Raw genomic sequence first — 19,868 nt, forward strand, 5'->3', positions numbered from 1 at the left:
GCTGTACACATCTTGTTGAAAGACACATTCAGCACTTTGAAGTGACTCTCAGAGTCTGAAATGTGAGAACATGGGTCCTGGAACTGGTATTTGAAGGTCAACAGCTTGAAGATATTTTCCCTCTTTACATCCAATATCTGCAAGACAAGAACCTCACACAAGAATCATGTGGTTTCTCAAGCAGACATCAACTATAGCTCAGACAGGGAAGAAAAATAGAATTGTAGAATCATAATTCATGGAATCATAGCAAGATTTTAGTTCATAGAGCCCTTAAAGATCATCTAATTCCAACCTCCCCTACCACGGAGAGGGATGCCACCCACTACTCTCTCACAAACACCTTCACTTCTAGCTGTTGGAATCCAAAATATGCCGAGGATGTATACTTAGGGAGGAGTTTCCTTTTCTTGTAAAAATACTCAAAGCCATCAGGACATATACTTCTTCAAAGTCCAGAGATATTTGCAGCTGTTGACAGTATTTTCTGTAACTCCTAAATCTCAGACCTCTGAAAATAAGAGAGATAAGCCATACATATACATTATTTACCCAAATAACTTTAACCCTGCTGACCCTGACTGAAATGATAGAAAGGAAGAAGCACCTGCCAGTAGTTTAGCTGCACCCAGTTTATTAGCTGTAAGTGTCCTGAAGGGCTGAAGATGAAATGGAGCAATCAGGAGAGCTGTGATTGTGATGTGAAGTGCTTCAGGCGTCCTCTGTGTGTGTGGAGAGAGGAAGAGCTGCAAATGCACCTCAGCAGGGGCTGTGGTGCCTCATTTCAGCAGTGTGCTGAATAGATTGTGCCAGGAGCTTAGCATAATTTCTCTTTTTGTCTCGGGGATTATAATCCGTTAAATGTGAGATAAGTGAAATCTGTGGATTTTTATCCTTGGAAAATGAAAGAGCGGTGTTAGATGGCATTGTATATGAAAGGTGAGGGGATTACAAATGAAAGTGAAGAACCACAAATATTAGCAGATGTGTGGCTTTTTCAGAGCATGGAAAGTATGTTACATCAGGCATTTCCCACTCAATTCATTTCCAAGACAGGGAGCACGCATGTGTGGTAAAGGCACAGCACACCACTCCGAGATGACAGAACTACGGATGTGCTGCTCACCTGCCTTTGCTTTTAGAGATTCGAGATGATTGAACTCAACACTGCAGAAGCATGTGGGGCACTGTGTAAAGCCTTGTGTCTAATTAACAAGTCCTGCCACTCTATTTTCAAGGGACTGGTTTGCTTCCTCTTGTAGCTTGGTTTTTACCTTGTCTGCCTGCTTTTGATGGAGGAAGGCTGGAAGGGCAGCAGGACATTGGGATCTGTTTCAGGAAGAAAAACTGCTTTTCAGACAAAATAGTAATCGTGTACAAAATAGTTTTGCATGGAGATACTACCGTGTTTAGATAGAAATGAGGGATGCAATTTTCTTCTGGAACATTCCTTTGCCTGCTGTATACATTGTAAGCATTTTGTGAAGGATATGAATGTGCTTGGAAATGTTTCCAAAACGTTCATTAGACTCTGAAAAAATAAAATATATTCTATGTCCTCGCATGTTCGCACTTCTATTCCAAGGTGGGAACAATGAGTGGTAATTACAGGTGTGAAAATCGTCTCTCTAAATAGAGTTCTCTCAGCAAAATGAGAATATCTATGGGTATAAATACAGATGGAGGAAGGAAGCTCAAAAAAGCTTTGAACTGCTGTCTTGCTATCACTGCTACACACCAGCACTAGCACCTGAGAGTCTGTGATGTGCATCAGGGACACCTGTTCTCAGCTACTGTATCCAACCAGTCTCTTTTAAGTATATTTCAAGCACCTTTTTCCTCCTCTATTCCCTTTCCAGAGAGACAAGACAAAATGTACAAAAGAACAGAAGTCTTAGAATTCATAGGTATTCACAAAAGACAGAAAAGGGGAATGCAAAAGCTTCTGTTAGACTGACAGTTGCAGGCAATTCACACATTTCCAAAACCAGAGCACACTAGAGCATGCAGGAAGGTAACATCATGAATCTCTCTCATAGTAATTGTTAGATCCCATGAGGAAGCAAAGTCTCCACATCCCACCTATGCCCTCTCATCTTACTTTGGGCATGGTCCCTTAGCTTAGGACCAGTAAACTCCTTCTTCTGTACTTTTGGACATTTTCTCCATGAATTCTCTCTTTGAAAGCATTTCTATTTGTAGCTCTCTTTATTTTGCAAGTATACCCTTAATTTCCTGCTGAATTCAGATGAGTGTATTCCCCACTCTTACTATCCCCTACAAGAATATTCAAGGTTGACAGATACACAGATGATGACAATATCAATATCTTACAGCAATAGAATGATTTAATTTTTCTTTTGGTTTAACACAAAGGAAACGCATTAAGAAAAGAGAAAAAAGCCGTCCACTGTGGTTTCAGAAAAGAGTGTGGTCATTTTCAGATATTATACATAGAAGAGCAATTAGCTGTTTTTCATGGTAAAGTGAATATTCAGTTCTTAAAAATGTAGCTCAGTGTCATCAACAAACTAATCTGTAGAAATACAGAGGCTACCAACTCAGTTCTTCACTTTAAAACTTTGACTTAAAGTGTGATTTAAAGGCCATTAATATCAGTGGAAGACTTTTCACTGACTTCTAAAGGATTTTTCATCAGACCATTACAGATGTAACAATTCTGGGTCCGTGGAAGAAATAGAAGTCAGACATGAAAATTAAATCACTCAACTGTGGATTGTGGACAGAAGAAAAACACATTCAGCATATTAAGATGAAACATGCATTCTCCTCTAATGCATGGAGAAACAAGAAGTGCAATACACTAACATTCTAATAAATTACCTATTCAAGCACTTGTGTATGCTTAAGTGGCAGACATTAAGATATTTTCAGACAGATGACTCCATCCTGTCATTTGGCACCTTGTTGCCACAGTTGTCTTCTGCTTAATTCTAGTCACACCTCTCCTTCTGTGAAAGAGTTCTTGTTGTAAAGTCACCTTGTGGTTCTCACACAGCCTGATCCATTTTTTGTTTTACAGCTAGCCTGATCTGCCTTCCATGTCATTACATGGGAACTCCATCAGAAATATGTGCTCGGTGGCAGTGGATAAACCATGGGGTATTTGCAAGGAGTCTTTGTAAGGATGAGAAACAACAGGGTAAGAATAACTGCAGGAGGATTAAATGTAATGGCCGCCCAGCTACAGTTTTTCAATGTATTATCAGCCCAGCTTGCTGATAGGAATGACAATATTATGAGGAATGAAAGCTAGTACCTCTGCCTCTGGTTTTTATTCAAATTGAAAGCATGCAGATGAAAACTACCATACCTTAGCCAACAGATTTTCCCCCGTTCTGAGAAAGATACCACAGTTCTCCTGGAGGTAATGGGTTTCTCAAAAACACTGCAGTTTGTCAACTAGTACAGTCGCCATTTCCTACTTGACCATGGGTGCTGGGAAGCTTTCACACCTCTCGTGTGGCCTGCTAGCCAACACAGTGCTGGCAAATGTTCTTTCATGCAAATTGCTAAAATAAGCAAAATAACAGCTTTTGCTGAAAGAGAGAAAAAAAAGTCATTCATAGGGATAAGGAGGGAGAAGAAGAAAAAACTGACCCAGAAGAAACTTCCCCTTCTTACTCCGCCCTTCTACAATTCTCTGAAATTTTGTCCAAGAAAAGTTGAAAGTTTCAAATGATCCCATGACTTCTGGATCTCTGTCTTTCATGAAAACAAAAGAAACACCAAGATTTTGTTGAAAAGATCATAATAGAAAGAAACACTGATCATTGCAATTACACTGAAAAGTTGTGGGAGACAGATGACATCTATGTAATTGAAAATTCCTACACATGGGTATTCAGTTCATGGGTATTGAATATCTCTCCATTCCCTACTAGAAAAAATTAATCCTGTTCAGCGTGCAGAAGACTGAAAGGAGACATATGAACCTTCAAAAATGTAAAAGAAAGCGATAAATTGCTTTTCATGTTTTCTGGGAGTAGACACAAAAATTATAGGACTATGTCAATACAATACAGAATCATTCTAAACTCACAGAATTTCATGAGTATTTTTCATGCAAACAGATTGCCTAGAGAGTGATGAACTTTCTGACTGAGGAAAGAGAAGAGGAAGGTTATCATAGGTAAAGAGGGATAACAATTGAGGCAGACAGATAGGCTAAGATGACTGATGTCCCTTTGAATTCTGCTGTTCCATGATTCACCAACCACCATTATTCAGAAATTGTGAGGTACTCTAGGTTCAAATCTTTTTGAATGTCTGTTAATTCCTTAAGACTTACTAAGATACGAGGCATTACCATGAGATAGAACATCTTTACTCCCACCAGCGGCACCCCAATTATCTCACTGCCATCTTTAATGAGAAATAGCTCCTGGTGATGAGCCTGGATAAATGACCAAACAAAGCATTTACGGTCATAGCAGGCTGTACCTTCACCAGAAGGCTTTAAAACATGAAGGACCATCAAGCTTAAACAGATTCATTTACATGAACAAACACAGTTATTGTCCTGTCTGTGATGGAGGTCAGGCTAATGTAATATTACTTGTGGTTTTTGGTGAATTGTGTCCACGCCAACTCTTGATGTCTTGGGGAAGAGCAGGAATGGAAACTCCTGAAGGTCAGAAAGCCATATCTGCCTGTTACAGAGTTGGACTATAGTATAGATGGCCTTTTTCCTGTTCATTTTCCTTGTCTTGACCAATAAATAAGCAAGCTTGAGCAATTAAACCATGAAGAGGAAAACTTGCTGACTAATGAACTGGATTTTTTCTCATTCCTGACCTTGCTGGGCCATTCCACCAGTTTAGAGGATCATTAATCAACAAATCTCTTTCATTTTATCTTTGCCTGGAGAATGGAGAATGAAAAGGTTCATGCTTTGTATTAGTGTCATGCACATACAGTTTATAAAGTCATATTCAATGAATAAATATACACTTTAATAAGTAGTTTACCAGTTGTTGTTGACCTTGGTCAACAGACTGCCTCTATACCATGGCTTCTCAGTTCTCACACTCTTTTTGTATTCTGCTCTGTTACTTTGCTCAGTATTTACTATGAACAAAAAATTTAACATTTTAAAATATTCTTTCATATATAATGTGACTGCAAAGACTGGTAATATTTTATTTTGAGACTCCTTCTGTTATCAGGAGACAAATACCTTATTTTTTCCCTCAGTCCTCTTGCTGAAAAGGAACAATAGAGACCGATGTAACCACTAGCAAACATATATTAGTCTCTTGGCTTTATTTCTGAAACTTCTCTATTAGAGCCCACTTAATTAGATGCATAAATCCTGTAAATGATGTCAATGTTCATAATTAAATGAGACAATTGTGAAATCAGCTGCAGCACAAAATGTAGATAAATGTGGGAAGGAACAATAAGGGATTGCTTTATTATAAATCTGCATGACTAACACTACCATAGTGATGTAGCACAGAACCTATAACATCTGCTTCATACATATGAAAATTCAATTAAATTATCAGCCATGAATTACTGTAGCACAAATACCAACAATAAAAACTTTGACCTAATTATTTTAAGATTTTTCAGAAGGAAAAGGTCACATTTCAGTACAATGAAGTTGGTAGATTCATTTTTGTGATACTTAAGAAGCTTAATCCTGTAAAGTCTTTTAAAAATATATCTTTCACCAAAGGGAAGAATACATAAAGAATAAAGAGACAGATTGTAGATCTACTGCTGCTCAAAATAAAATCAAATAACATAAAAATGAGAATACATCTTAACTGTAAATTGTTGTAGCAATTGAAGCTCTATTAATTAGGTTGCTTTATATCAAATCAAAGTCCATCTCTGAACTCAAGGTGCATCTTATTGTTTCTTTAAAAGAAATATCTATTTTCATTAAATAAACTGAATGTTTCTGTCACTCCAATAGTTTGGCGGAAGAGGAGTTCAGGGGAAAAAAATGGCCAGGGAAGAAAGACTTCAGATGTTTTCACCCTTCACATGTTCAAGCTTAAAGGACCGACAGCGACCTTGACTTTGCATGCAATATGTATAAATGCACATTTATATGTGTCTATTGACACATATGTGAATACATAGAGATACATATGTACATAAACATATATGCCTATATATACAAAATTATATCACTCTTCTTCTCTCTTTTGGCCAAGTTTACACCACATTGACTTCTAGTCAGGCTGCCATCAGATAGATACTATCCCATCAAATCAGAAGTAAATTTTAATACTTATTCCCAAATAAATCTTGGTGACAGATGGAATGTTCTTTACAGGAATAATAATTAGGAGCTAGGTCCTCCAACTGGATTTGGCAGCCCTCTTGCAAAAGCAATCCTCAAAGTCTTTGGGCAGATGCTCAAGTCCATCTCCATAAAGTCCCAGCTGAAGGACTGGCTCCTTCAGAGCACTTAGAGTGCTCTGCAGTTCAGTGCTTCAGAAAGACCCTGCTGCTGATGTCACATCCACTGCTGTGAAAAACACGAGAGCTGAGCCCACGGCACAGCTAATGCTCCATGTCCACATTCTCAACCTTGGCAGTACCAGATAGTGGCATCTTCTGCTCTTTTTTATAGGCTGCCAAATCCACCGTCAGTGCTTAACAAAGAACAATTCTAATGGGGTGTATCCAAAGCACTGACTTGGCATTATTGAATGGCAAACAGATAGATGGAGGGGTGACAATAAGAGGATTTATCCTTGGAGGTCTTCAAGTAAAGCACCCACGCAGACACCTTCCTTCTGCATTAAATGGACAGCTCAGCATGGCCTTGGTCCTTGCGTGGGCACACAGAAGAGTATAAAATTGTTCTCCTCCTCCTCCTATTCCAAATACCAGTTAAAAGCTTAGGGACAAGGGTTGTCATAGGTCTAAGAGACAGGAGGCAGTACATTTCCTTGGACTTGGAAATTGTTGTAGAACTTAAAGCAGGCTTGGCTAGAGCATAGCTGCTGTACCACGCTGCTGTCTGGCTTTGGAGAAGGCAGCTCACTGCCCTGACTTTTCCCCAAGGTTTTCTGAAAAGAGGTCAGCTCACCCAAACTCACAAATGCTGCAGAATTGCTATTGACCCAGACTTATACACCCAAACCTCCAAATAGAAAACTCTTTAGACACAGAGGGTTCGGCCCTGAGGTAATCTTTGGGTCTGAAGGCAATGAAGCTTTAAGAAAGGTGATGTGAATCTCTGGAACAAATTTGCTTAAAGAAACCCACAGATAACTCCAAAGCTTGCATTCAGCAAGAAGAGCTGAGTAGAAGAGCATTTGGGATGTATGGGAGGGTGATGGCACTCATTCATAACTCAAAGCTAGCAGGCCACAAGCCAGCTCTGGCTCAGGTGCTCTCTAATCAACTGTGAGTGCACGGCTTCCATATCAGAACTGGATGCGGTCCAGATGGCTCAAAGCACAGGGGGGAAGACACAGACACACCCCAGATAGATGTACCCTCAAACCTGATCAATCTTGCATCAAGTTGGACTGCAGCATTTGCTCCTACACATGATTCCCTCTGGTACTCTGCATAAAGGCTGGTAGCTCACAGGTTTCACAGCCTGTTTAGAGCTGTCTGTATTGGATGCATAAAGCACCAGTGCAGGAGAGAAGCCATGGTGTTGTAATACAGCAGGAGCCACATTCCCCTTACCTTGAAAAGGCATATTTTCCTTCTGAAACTTGATTTTGGGCCTTACCATTGCATATGGTTCACAGCAGCCCTTTTTGTCTCACATGATCTAGAGCACCAGGTACTGGTGTCATGATGCTCAGTCACTGAGAATACACCTGTGCTGCCTGGGCATTCCTTTACCATAGAAAAGCAGATTACCTAATATTAAAAAAAAAAAAAAAAGAAAAAGAAGGGAAAAAATGCAAAGAGCCAGGCATCCTGCAATTCTGCCCTGAGGCTGAGATTGGAGAGAATGAGCTATTCCTGACAGACATCACATAAAGCACCACCTGCAGATGGTGATGACCCTCTGAAGGGTTCAGGACACCTGCACAATGCACCTGCGTAAACTAAACTGAGTTTTGCCTTATCCACACACACATACACACATACCTGCTGGGCTACAAGGCTCATATCCTAATGGATAGGTCTTCCATGGCACAGCGCCAGCACATTAGCAATGTTTGGTTTAATAATCTAATTTGCAGAGAAAAAGATATCAAACCTGTATCATAGATTTGCTTCCAATCAGAAGGTAGACAGAGTGCCATTATCTACAGAAAGCCCATATTATCAACTGAGATATAGGTCCTATCCTGATGGATGACTAATATACTTGCATTATTAACTGAGATCTATACAGAGTAAATGGAGTCAATATGGCGAGTAGAGTTTACAGTGATAATCAAAAGTAGTCATTTACTCTGTGCTAAGCTGCTGATGAGTATTGCTCCCTATGCTCAGTCCATTGCCATCTAAGCTGTATTGAGGGCATTAGAAGTTAGGTGTGACAAACCTACATCTCCTGCACATCAAAAAAGTTGCCATGGCCTGTGCACATTCCTTTCTTTAGCTGCACTGATATTTTATGCATGTACACTAGCAGCTGATTTCAGTTTTAACAGCAGATTTAATACCACAGAGTCACAGAATGGTTTGAGTTGGAAGAGGCACATTAAAGACAATTTAGTTCCAATCCCCCTGACATGGGCAGGGACACCTTCTACTAGAAAACCCTGTTCAAAGCCCCATCCAACCTGGCTTTGAACATTTCCAAGGATGGGGCATTCACAGATTCTCTGCACAACTTGTGCCCATGCCTCACCACCCCCACAGTAAAGACTTTCTTCCTGATACCTAATATAAAGTTACTCTCTTACCATTGAAAGCCACTCCCCCTTGCCCTATCTCAACAGGCCCTTGTGAAAAGTCCCTCTCCAACTTTTTTGTGGCCCCCTTTAGGTACTGGAAGGTATTCTGAGGTCTCCCTGGAGCCTCCTCTTCTCCAGACTAAACAACCCCAACTCTTCCAGGTCCCACAGTGAGGCCAACCAAGTCTGTTTTCATAATAGAGGTGCTCCAGCTCTCTCATCGTATTTGTGGCTTCTTCTGGACTTACTCCAACCCGTCCATGTCCTTCTTATTTTGGAGGTCGCAGAGCTGGATGCAGTATTTCAGGCAGGGTCTCACCAGACCTCTCACAGGGGCAGAGCAGAGGGGCAGAGTCCGCTCCCTCGCCCTGCTGCCCATGCTGCTTTGGACGCAGCCCAGGATAAGACTGGCTTTCTGGGTTGCCAGTGCACATTGTGGGCCGTGTTCAATTTCATATCAACCAACAACCCCAAGTCTTTCTCTCCGGGGCTAGTCTTGAATTCTCTGCCTAGCCTGTATTTGTAGTTGGGATTGTCCCAACCCAGGTGAAAGACCGTGCAGTTTGCCTTGGTGAATTTCATGAGATTTGCATAGGCCCGCCTCTCAAGCCTATTCAGGTTTCTCTGGATGGCATCCCTTCCTTCCAGCATGTTGACTGCACCACACATGTCAGATTAGAAAAATTCTTCTCTGAGGAATATAAGTGAACCTGGGATCACTATTGATTTTTAACAGCCCTTGCTTGTTCGCCTTTTCTTTTATCTGAAATTACACGTGATGATAATTGATAACACATGTAGCAATACACTCCTGTCACTCTCCCATCACTCCATCTCACAGACCTGCTGAGACTTGTTTTCACTTTTTTTATTTTTAATTCACTGAAACCAGGAAATCCCTAAACCTTCTACCGTGACTAGAAGTGACTGCCCCTGATCTGACTGACATCCTGGTGAGATTCCTCTGACTGAGAGCAAACCTCCACCTGCGACAGCTGAACCTGTCACCTTCCTCTTGGCAGGGAATAAAAAAATGCAATTCAGTGAATACTCATCATATTTTTTCCCCCTCCGGTTTTGAATGCTTCTGTGTGGTATGTATTTAAATAGGCCTTAGAAAAAGATACCAAATAAATTAGAAAAAAAAAAGCAAAACTAAAACCCTCTTGCATTCATTTTTTTTTACTTCACTAGTAGGTTAACAAGACCAGACAGGAGAACTATGATATTTTTGTTCCAGGCAGACTTTAAATTCACATCTATTAATATAAAAAAAATATGGTTTTAATTAGTGTGTTCCCTTTCCCAATAAATATTCAAATAACCTAACAGTAAAGTATTAAATGTGTTGTGATTCAGACCTAGTCAAAGTCCTTTGTGTTTTCACTTTGCCAAGGTTTGGCTTCTCATTTTGATTACACCACTGTAAATCATGACCTGGTCAATAACGTCACACAGAAGCAGGGCAGTCAAGAAAAATGCTGGAACCTCTACAGGTGTGGAGATACTCACAGCTTTTTACCGGCTATGCTCGTAGTTCAATGCCTTAGAAAGCCTTGGGCAGCCTAGAGAGGTAGCACGGGCAATCCAGCATTTCAGTAGCTCTAAAAGCAGCAAATGGTAGCTGCAAAGCTGATACCACCAGCAGAAGCAAAGAGGCAGAAATATAGCCTTTGGTTGCCAATTCCTGCAATTAGAAGCTTTCAAATAGAGACAGAAACAAGATGTTCACAGAAAGGATGCAAGCCAAAGAGGGAGGGCCCCCCTCTCGGGTCCTTCTTTTATTCAGAGAAGGGGAAAGGGGAGGACTGGGGCCAGACCCGGGGTGACCGGCCAATCAGACACTGCTGACAAGTTTGAGTTACATTTGGTTTTGCCCACGCTTGGAACAAAGGAGGTCAGAGCACATGGCAGAGGCAAATCCTGGCTTGTCTTGGGGAGGGGGAAGGGAAGCTCAGAACAGGCAGCAACATACAGGAGCCATATGAGCCTTGGGTCCCAAACCTACAAGGTCTCACGTGCCCTGAACATCCTGAATTTCACTGGGTTTTGCAAGTATTTTTATGCTCTTACTGTGTTTGACTTTTATGGGTGCATTTCTTGGCTACTGAATAATCCTAGATTATTACAGAAGAGAGTAAAGCAGCCTTGGCATGGCAGATTAAGAATTAGCCTCCAGTCAGGTAGCAGAAGTTGAAATATATATAAAACCCAAGATACTGTGTTGTCACTGTATTCTAGGCATATATCTCAGGATTAATTTGACACTTTTCAGCTTGTTCTTTTTTAATATTCATTCTTTGGCAACAGAGTTGATTTCAGAAAGAGCCATTTAGTTAATTTAAAGTCCAAAGCTATCTCTCTCTGGCTCAGTGATATCTTTTGCAGCCAGGCCTTACCTGTCCTATTATTTATTGTCCATCTGGCAGCAGTGTCAAGGGAAGCACCCCAATTCTTGGATGGTCTTTGAACAGCAGTAGACGTGGTGGCAGCACAGCTGAACGGCTTCCACAACTCACACCCGATGGCTATCCAGAAACAGCATCATTTTCACACAGTAGTTTCAGCTTTTATGTCTCCATGAAACTTCAGGCACACCTTTTTTTACAAAATATTTTAAATATCTGCGAGGTCAAGAGTAGGAATTAAGTTCAATAGCCAAGGAGTACAAAGCCTAACTGGGCTTGGGGCCCACTGCAGCTATCAATCTCTCTAAAAGCCCTTGATACCAGACTCTCCAGGACTCTTCTCTGGCTGGTTTTTCACATCAGGATCTGATTCCCCAGGAAAAAATTACTTGCTGGCCGGTGTATTGATAATGCGTCAAACTATCGTGAAGGGTAACTACTCTGCATCTTTATGAATACCTACATGCACTTCTGTATTAGCATTCAAGAGACCTCATCTAATGTAGTGGGAAAGTGAGGAAAATGAGCCTTACCTTTTAGAGTTTGTCATCCCAGAACAAAACAAGAGACAAGTGGATCCAGTTAGGAAAGCACAAAGAGACAACAAGCTTCTGTTTCTTTTCATTCAGTTTCATTTCAACTAGCAAACTGAACAATGAAATAGTTAAATAGTCTGGATTAAACATTTATCTTAGAGTGTTTGCCTTTTTACACATAAATTAAATTTTCTTGTTTAATCTCTGCTTTTCTTCTAATTATCTCTCTCCACACACACTGTTGGCTCACAACTAGCATATCTCTTAAAGTAAGATGATTAAGAAGTGTCTGTTGTTGTTGGGCTTTCTTTTTTTTTTCTTTAATTTCTTTCTCCTGGAGATGATAATACTATTCATTTGCTATGCAGAAGTGGTTATAGCAATATATAAAAGGCAAGAAAAGACCAGAAATTTAGGCACCTTCTACTAGAAAAGGACACAGCTTACATTTTTGATATCACATTTTTTACAGATTTTTTAAAACGGGAATTCCTGTAGTAGCTCTACCTTGACACACATGACTGGTTTTTCACCCTAAACACTGATTTTTGGTTTGCATGTGTGGGTAATGCTTTAGAACTATGTGCTAGGATTTTATTACAAAGAAGCCCAAGTATGTTTCCTATGCATTTTAGAAGTATGGCTATGAGAATGGGTAAGAAATGGGAAAATTCAGGCCAATGATGTAAATAACATCTTTCTAGAAGCTACATGGCTAACAGAAAAGAACCACAGGGGTGGACCCTAAAATTTCTTCATTTCAGTTGCATAGAAGGTAAATACAAAGCTTTGCTCCTCTAATGAAAGACTGTCTCCAGCCCTAGGCTGAACTTTGAAAAGCCTTCCTGAAGCACTTCCTTTAATATGCGGAAGCACATGTAAAGGTGTAAATATATATTTAATAGCAATATACAGAAATAGCAGTACAAAGCATTTGTCTCACTGCCTTGTACTAGGAAGGATTAGATCACGCCACACGTTGCATATGTACTTTTGCATATGGATTAAGCACTCCCTTTGCTGTTGGTGTTAGGTTTTATGTGATCATGCCTTTTAGGAAAGAGACAGCCTTTAAATCCTCAAGTAGACAAGGCTGTAGACTGATAGACAGACACCTACATCCTTCCATGCATGCTCCCAAAAGAATATACAATTTTCTGCAAGATTGTGTACCTCTAAAATATGTTATATGGGATATTTTCCAAATGCCACTTAAATCCCAACAGGCTTGGGGGATCATCCACCTCCCTAGGAAACCTGTTCCAAAATTTAATAATAAATTTGTGTTAAATCGTGATAATATGATTTAATTTTTATCAGCCCTGTACTGGTCGGGCTGCTTGGACTAGATGACCAGTTTAGGTCCCTTCCAACTGAAATATAATATTCCATTCCATTCCATTCCATTCCATTCTGTTCCATCTATATACCCAGTGATTTTTTCCGTCATCTGAATACACAGTAGAAACACTAGGATACACTGAAGAAAACTAAATAGCATATTAGCTACTGCCTATAGCACTGTGAAATTTAATCCTGATTTTTTTTTTTTAATTTCAAAAATATGGATTTCAGTTTACTTTCCTTCATATACATCCCAAACAAGTGCTTCTCACTTGCATTTGTGTTCTGATCTCACAGCTCATCAGAGCATTTGGCTATCATTTGGCTTAAAGCATCTCCAGCCTTGCCAATTAATTGATGAAGAACCATTATGAGACAAATATATCATCTGCATTTTAACTGCGTGAATGGAAGGTTATTGAAGTAATCACTGGCAACATCTAAGCCATTAATAAAATATGATATGGGAATAGCAAATTACAAATTTCTGTACCTAGTTCCCAAAATAAATTTGCTCTTGAAGGTAATTCTAGCACTCACGATGACATAGATGAATGATGCTGATTAAAAAGAAGTGAAGAAAAGATTATCACTTCAGCATAGAAACCACTGGTGTCATTATCTGTGTCATCCATATAAAAAGTGTTAAATTTTTCAGTGGCTTCATTGCCTTGCTGTGAAATTGCAGGTGTCAATGTATACTGGCAGTTGAGCACAAGATAAAACATAAATGGAGCTACCATGGGTTAGACCATAAACAAAATCCCACAAACCAGGAGAAGATATGATAGTCCTGTGGCTTTAAAATGGGCTCTTTGTGGGCTTCCTTTTGTGAATGAAATATTTTCATTGTTTCTGCTGGTGATGAGATGTTCCTTACTACAGGAACAGACACAATCACTTTGAAGGAGCCAATATCTAGTTAATGAGTAAAGATGTAAATTATCAAGTGTGTTTAATGTTGTTATCACAACCCAAAGACATGAATAAGCTTCCTAGAGAGGGAACGAGTAGGACACAAGGCTCAGAAGTATTGACTCTCTCTCTCTGCACTACATATTTTCAGGGAAACTGTGGATATGCCTCTTTCCTTCTGTCTACTCATCTTTCCTCTCCCACTGTCTCTGTCTTCTTGTCAATTTAAAATTTAAACTCATTGCAGAATGACTCTCTCGCTTTGTAGTTTGTAAAGACCCTTGCACAATTGCACTGGTGTAATGCAAATTGTGGTATTAAATATTCATACAAAAGCTTCACAGTGTGGCTGCGTGAAATCAGAACAATCAGGGAACAGGCACAAGCCGAGCACCTAGGTAAGATGAAGCAGAGAGATTTCTATTACAATTGCTGCTTCATTACAGAGAGAGTGCTGACATAAGCTGTGTTTTCATTGTCGTGAGCCCAATTTCATAACCATGTATTAGAGTTATGAGTTCTCCTAGCAAGCCATAATGTTTTTACTTTTGGCTGTGCAATCACATATTGTTAGCTTAAGACAGTTAAACTTTATAAATGGCTCTGTAATATATGGTCTTTTCAGCTATAAAATTGTTCCTTAAAAAATAATCTGAGCCATTGGTCAGTGCAGTCAATGTCACCTAACAGCAAATAAATTTTGGCAATGAATTAGAAGTTAACTACATAACTGTGAGCAATTCCTTCAACTAAGAGTTAGACATATATTTTCTTTCTATCCAATAAAAACATCACTAAAATGCTATGCAATGTTCCTGTTCCTATCTGTTGCTTTGCTTCAGAAATGATAAAGGATGTCTAATAATAAATTATTTCCAGCAGTTTGCAGGACTTTGCGCTGAGAATTTTAGCTGGAATTCCTGGATTGATGCAGCCTGTTTAGGAAAACTTGCCTTACTCTATAACCCAGATAAGGAGACAGAAAAGCCACACTTGAATAGTTTGGTAACACAAAAATACACTGAGTAAAATCAAATCCACTCTCAATAAAAACCATGGTTTTGGCCCTTTATTGAATGATTGAGCCTGTCTCCAACTATATTATCTGTCTATTTCGGTTGTAAGCTTTTATCTCTCGTTCATCATGAAGCATGTTTTTCCTGTAAATTATAGCTGGAGAAGCTCATGCTTACTCGATATGTCCTTAATTAAACTGTTTATTTTTAGAGGAGGAAAACAAGGCTGTATGTCCATCACAATGAATTTATATGCAGTATAGTCTATATAAATATATTTTTATCACACTGGACATGAATTGAAATCTCAGAGATTTGACTTAGGGTTAATATTTTGCACTTTAAAGCTTTAGACTGCAGCTGTCCAGCATGCTGTCTAAATGCAGATTTAGGGCAGTATTTCAGAAATGACCAACAATTCTTACACCTGAAAGACAAGTGGGCAGCAGACTTAACCAAAAATTCAGCATTTAGAAATTATCGTAATTTTCAAAGATCACAGCAGGCTGTTACGTCTTTGTGATTCTTACCTTCTCTTGGAGCTTGATGGGAAAAGAGATCCATGTGTGGCACACCACCTGTAGAGCCTCGTGTGTGCCACTGTGAGATGGCAAAGCACAGCAGGGCCAGTGGCATTGTGTTGCCACCAGCATCAGACCAGGAAGGATCAAAACCACCCAAATCCTCTCATCCATGTCAGAATTATGCATTGAATTTTCCAGTGTTCAGAAGCCTTGTCCACTGTTGGCATGAAAATGAAGCGTCACTCTGAAGCATCCTCACAACTCACCTTTGTGAGAGGTCATGAGATCATCTCTCCCACTCCAGTCCAGAGCAACTGAAAAAGGTGCTGGTGTGAACTTGCATGCTGAGGCTTCCCCAGATCTGCGTGGTCTGACCTTTGACCAAAGCTCTATGATATCAAAATCTTCACCAGCTCCATGCTGCAGCTGTTTCACACCAAAATCCAAATTACATACCAAATATATTTTTCTCCAAGCTGTAAATGCACAGACACATCTTCGTGAGAGAGCCCCTGCCAGTGATCAGATAGGATTCCACATCCAAAAAAAAGGGAAGGGCTGAGCAGATCAATTATGTTTTCATGGGAGACCTTCATAGACAAAATGTCTATGAAGATGAATTGAATGCCAGAGAGAAGAGAAAGCAGAAGTTGCATGTGGGTTTCAAGCATATTCCAGCTTAGCTGCTGGGCTGCATATTGGCACAATACTGTGCAGCACTTCTCATTTCCCTGCTACCAACAGAAAGAAAATCTGGGCATATGGTGTGGCCAGGAAAGCCCTGAACTGGATCCAGGGAAGTCAACAAATCTTGACACAGAGAGAGATCTGAACTGGCTGATATCCTGATGCCATGGGCTTGGATGAAATACTGGCAGCATACAGAGCTAGGGTATTTCTGCATTGATGTCTTTAGGATTTTGAACTGACTGTATAAAAAAAATGCACTTTATTTATTTATTTATTTATTTTACTGTCAGCAACTGTTGTTGCTACTGCTGACTTCTGATTCGATAGAAACATGGACATATTTCTTTAATATGAAAGGTTGTTCTTTTTCCCCTGAGAACTTCATATTCTGAGTGAGTTTATTCATGAACCGTGGAAACATGATTAACATTGACTCTGAGCAAAAGAACAGCTTTTACTGCATCCACAATCACTGGATGTCTCACTTGATCCCATTTCTGCCCATCACATTGAGCACTCATTCCCCTGGACCGTTTACTCCCAGTAAACAGAGAGCATGTTCTGGGAAGTACAACAATGTATCTTGGGAAAACAAACAGGTTTTTTAGCTGTAAGAGAAATACAACACCAATGTTTTGAGTGATGACATGGAGACAGGACATTCTCAATGTGCTTCAGAGATGTTCCTGCAACACTGTCACTGACCTATTAGGACTTGCAGCCGTGTTTAGCTTTGTGGAGAAGTGTCTGTGGGGTAGCTCAGCCTTGTACATCCCAGAGTTTGTTTTTAACCGTCACTGTGTAATTCCTCCTTTGGATTCGTGTGAATTTCCCAACCGAAATACTGAAGGAAGGAAAAAACCAAAAACAGCAGCAACAACACCACCACATACAAACAAACCACAACACCCTAAGGTTATTGAGCTTCTTTCCCCAGATTAACCTGTGCTCCAGAGCAATGCTTGAGAACTGCTGCTACATTTATATATTTTATATGTCATGTACAAGAGATATTTCTTTCCATTGCATTTGTACAATAAGAGTTCATTGAACACACACCAGGGGCAATTAGACTTTATTGCAACTATCACATTTATTAATAGTTATCGCCAACAATCCATTCTGTTACTTGTCACAAGCTTCTTTGACTGAGTTGGCAGTCAAAAAAGAATAGCAAATTTAAGGGAAGATTTCTTCTTCAGAGTCAGAGCCATAAGGATTATTTCCTTTCTTTCTTCCCTCTATTTCCAAGTCTTACAATTTGCATATTTATTACATTCAGCCAAAATCATCTCTCTGGATTTCCAGGTTTTCGTTCCTTGTTCTGATGAAGTGAATACATTTTTTTTGGTCTCTCTTTGCTCTGAAAACTGTGTTAGTTAACTATCTTTAAGACATTTCCAGCTTTATAGCAATCTTAAATGAACCATGTCTGTAGACAGGCACTGTGACTGAAGAGCCACCTGCAAGGTGTTCAGATATCTCAATATCAGCATTTCTGACTATGGTGCTACCCAAATGTTTCTAGGCCGCCTAATTTCATTCTACCTATCCACAGTAACTATGAAAAAAAATACCCAAACCAGATACATAAAATAAAAAACCCTACAAATAGCACTCAGATAAGTCATGATGAGCCAGATCTTTAAAAAAAAAAAGAAGATTAACAATCTGGAGGTTCCGATTGATGAACCAACGTAAGACTTCACAGTTCTTCCCGTCTTCTACTTCAATGCACTGTGATATCTTTCCAAACATGGTTTAATCATCTCATGAAGGTCACAAAAACGTAAATGGGATGGGCAAAAAATAAAAGTTATGTATGTAAGGTGTCTGGATAAAATTAATTGTAAGCTTTTTGAGTGAGTATCTGTAGTGGGTTGGGTTTGTAACCAGGCAGAAACACAAATTTAGTGTAGTGGTTTGGTCCAAAATACTCATTAGTGTTTATCTTCTGTGAGATAAGAATTAGGACAAACGCAAAGCAGGTACCAAACTTGAAAGAATATAAAGAAATTTATTAACAGACCTAAAAGAAGAAAAAAAAAAAAAATCATACCACATCTTCAGAACTCTTCTCCTCCCCCCATCTTTCTCCCTTCTTCAAGTGACAATGCAAAAAGACAACCCTTCAGATGTTCAGCCTGTTTACCACTTCCATAATGTTCAGTCCATTTAGGAAGAGGAGTCTTTCTGCTCATGCTATGAAAACAGTATCACAACGAGACAGCCGCCCACTTCCAAATAACTTTGTTCAGTCCATTTAGGAAAAGGAGTCTCTGCTCGCATGCGAGTCCCTTCCCCCGACTTGCAGCTTTTCCTGCAACTGCTTTCGAGGGTCCACTCTTGAAGTTTTTTGGGGTACAATTTTAAGGTTGAGCCGTTCAGAAGCAAAGGTTCTCTTCACCCATCTCTGGGAGCATTTCATCTCTAAGAAATCTCTGGGAGCATCTCTAGGAACTGAGGTTTTCTCCTTTCCCATTTGGAGCAAAAGTCCTCATCTGGTCCATCTCTAGGGACTGAGGTTTTCTCCTTTCCCGTTTGGAGCAAAAGTCCTCATCACTTCCATCTCTCCCTGTTCAAACGTATCATGAAATTACAGCTGCGTCAGCATCTGCCTATCTCAGAGCAGGTGCTTTTGCTCACGAGTTGAACACTCCACCCCCCATATCTTCATGGAATGACAAGGGGATACTCTGATATATCATAGCTTCCCAACAGAATTTTAGCTTTAAGCATCTCCTCTTTCTCTTCCCTCAGGTTTTCAGCTCTTCACAGCACTAAAAGGCTTAATCTCACCTCAGCCTTGCAGTTGGAATGTTGCTTATCACTGTGGGTCACATGACCTCTGCCAGACAGCGGTGCAGCTTTAGCTGAAATCTTGGCCTTGGCCGCAGTAGAGAGGAGGGGGGAGCCGAGCCGCTCTGGCTGCCCGCAACCCTGCTGTTGGGGGGGTTCCACAGGCGGAGCAGGGCCCATTGGCTCCAGGATGGCCGTGGCCCAGCCCGGCCTGGCCCGAGCAGGGCCTGGGCCGGGCCCGCTGGCCCCCGCACGGGGCCTGCAGCCACCTGTCCCAGCACCAGAAACGAGACAGAACCTCTGCCTCGGGGTTTACTATTCTTAAGTGTGCATCACAGAGGCGGTCACAATTTTAAGTGGCTCAAAGAATTGTCCATATTCAAACTGGCCAGCTGATAGGTTCTGTTAGGTCATAGAGGAAGCTGTAAGCACCCTTTTGCAAGAACATCACTTCTGGGACTATGCTTGCTAACCTATGACAGTATCTGAAGTAAGTGTAGTTGTTAAGATTCTTCTCACAAATTAATAATGAATCTGCTCTGGGTAATCATTTTTAGTTGGGAAGGAGGGATTTAAAATAAGAAAAAACAACTTGAACCATGCTGAATTATCTATTATTTTGAGGTAAACCAGCTGCAGTAGTGAAAGGGATCAGATAAAGACATAGGAAAGCATGAAGAGTTCAACCCTATAAGCACCTTCAAAGCCTGTGGGCATTAGCCAAACTGCAGCTGAGGAGTACATCAGCCAAATAATTCCAGTAAAAGAAGATTTCAGT

The 19,868-nt window shown here is 40.2% G+C and overlaps 1 long non-coding RNA gene across 1 annotated transcript in view; it reads right to left on the reverse strand.

Annotated features, from left to right (window-relative positions):
• Positions 1–19,868, reverse strand: part of LOC125321528 — a 435,308-nt gene that overhangs the window by 332,266 nt on the left and 83,174 nt on the right. The window lies entirely within an intron of this gene.

The sequence above is a fragment of the Corvus hawaiiensis genome, chromosome 2, assembly GCF_020740725.1.
Source record: "Corvus hawaiiensis isolate bCorHaw1 chromosome 2, bCorHaw1.pri.cur, whole genome shotgun sequence".
In the NCBI taxonomy this organism is placed as follows: domain Eukaryota; kingdom Metazoa; phylum Chordata; class Aves; order Passeriformes; family Corvidae; genus Corvus; species Corvus hawaiiensis.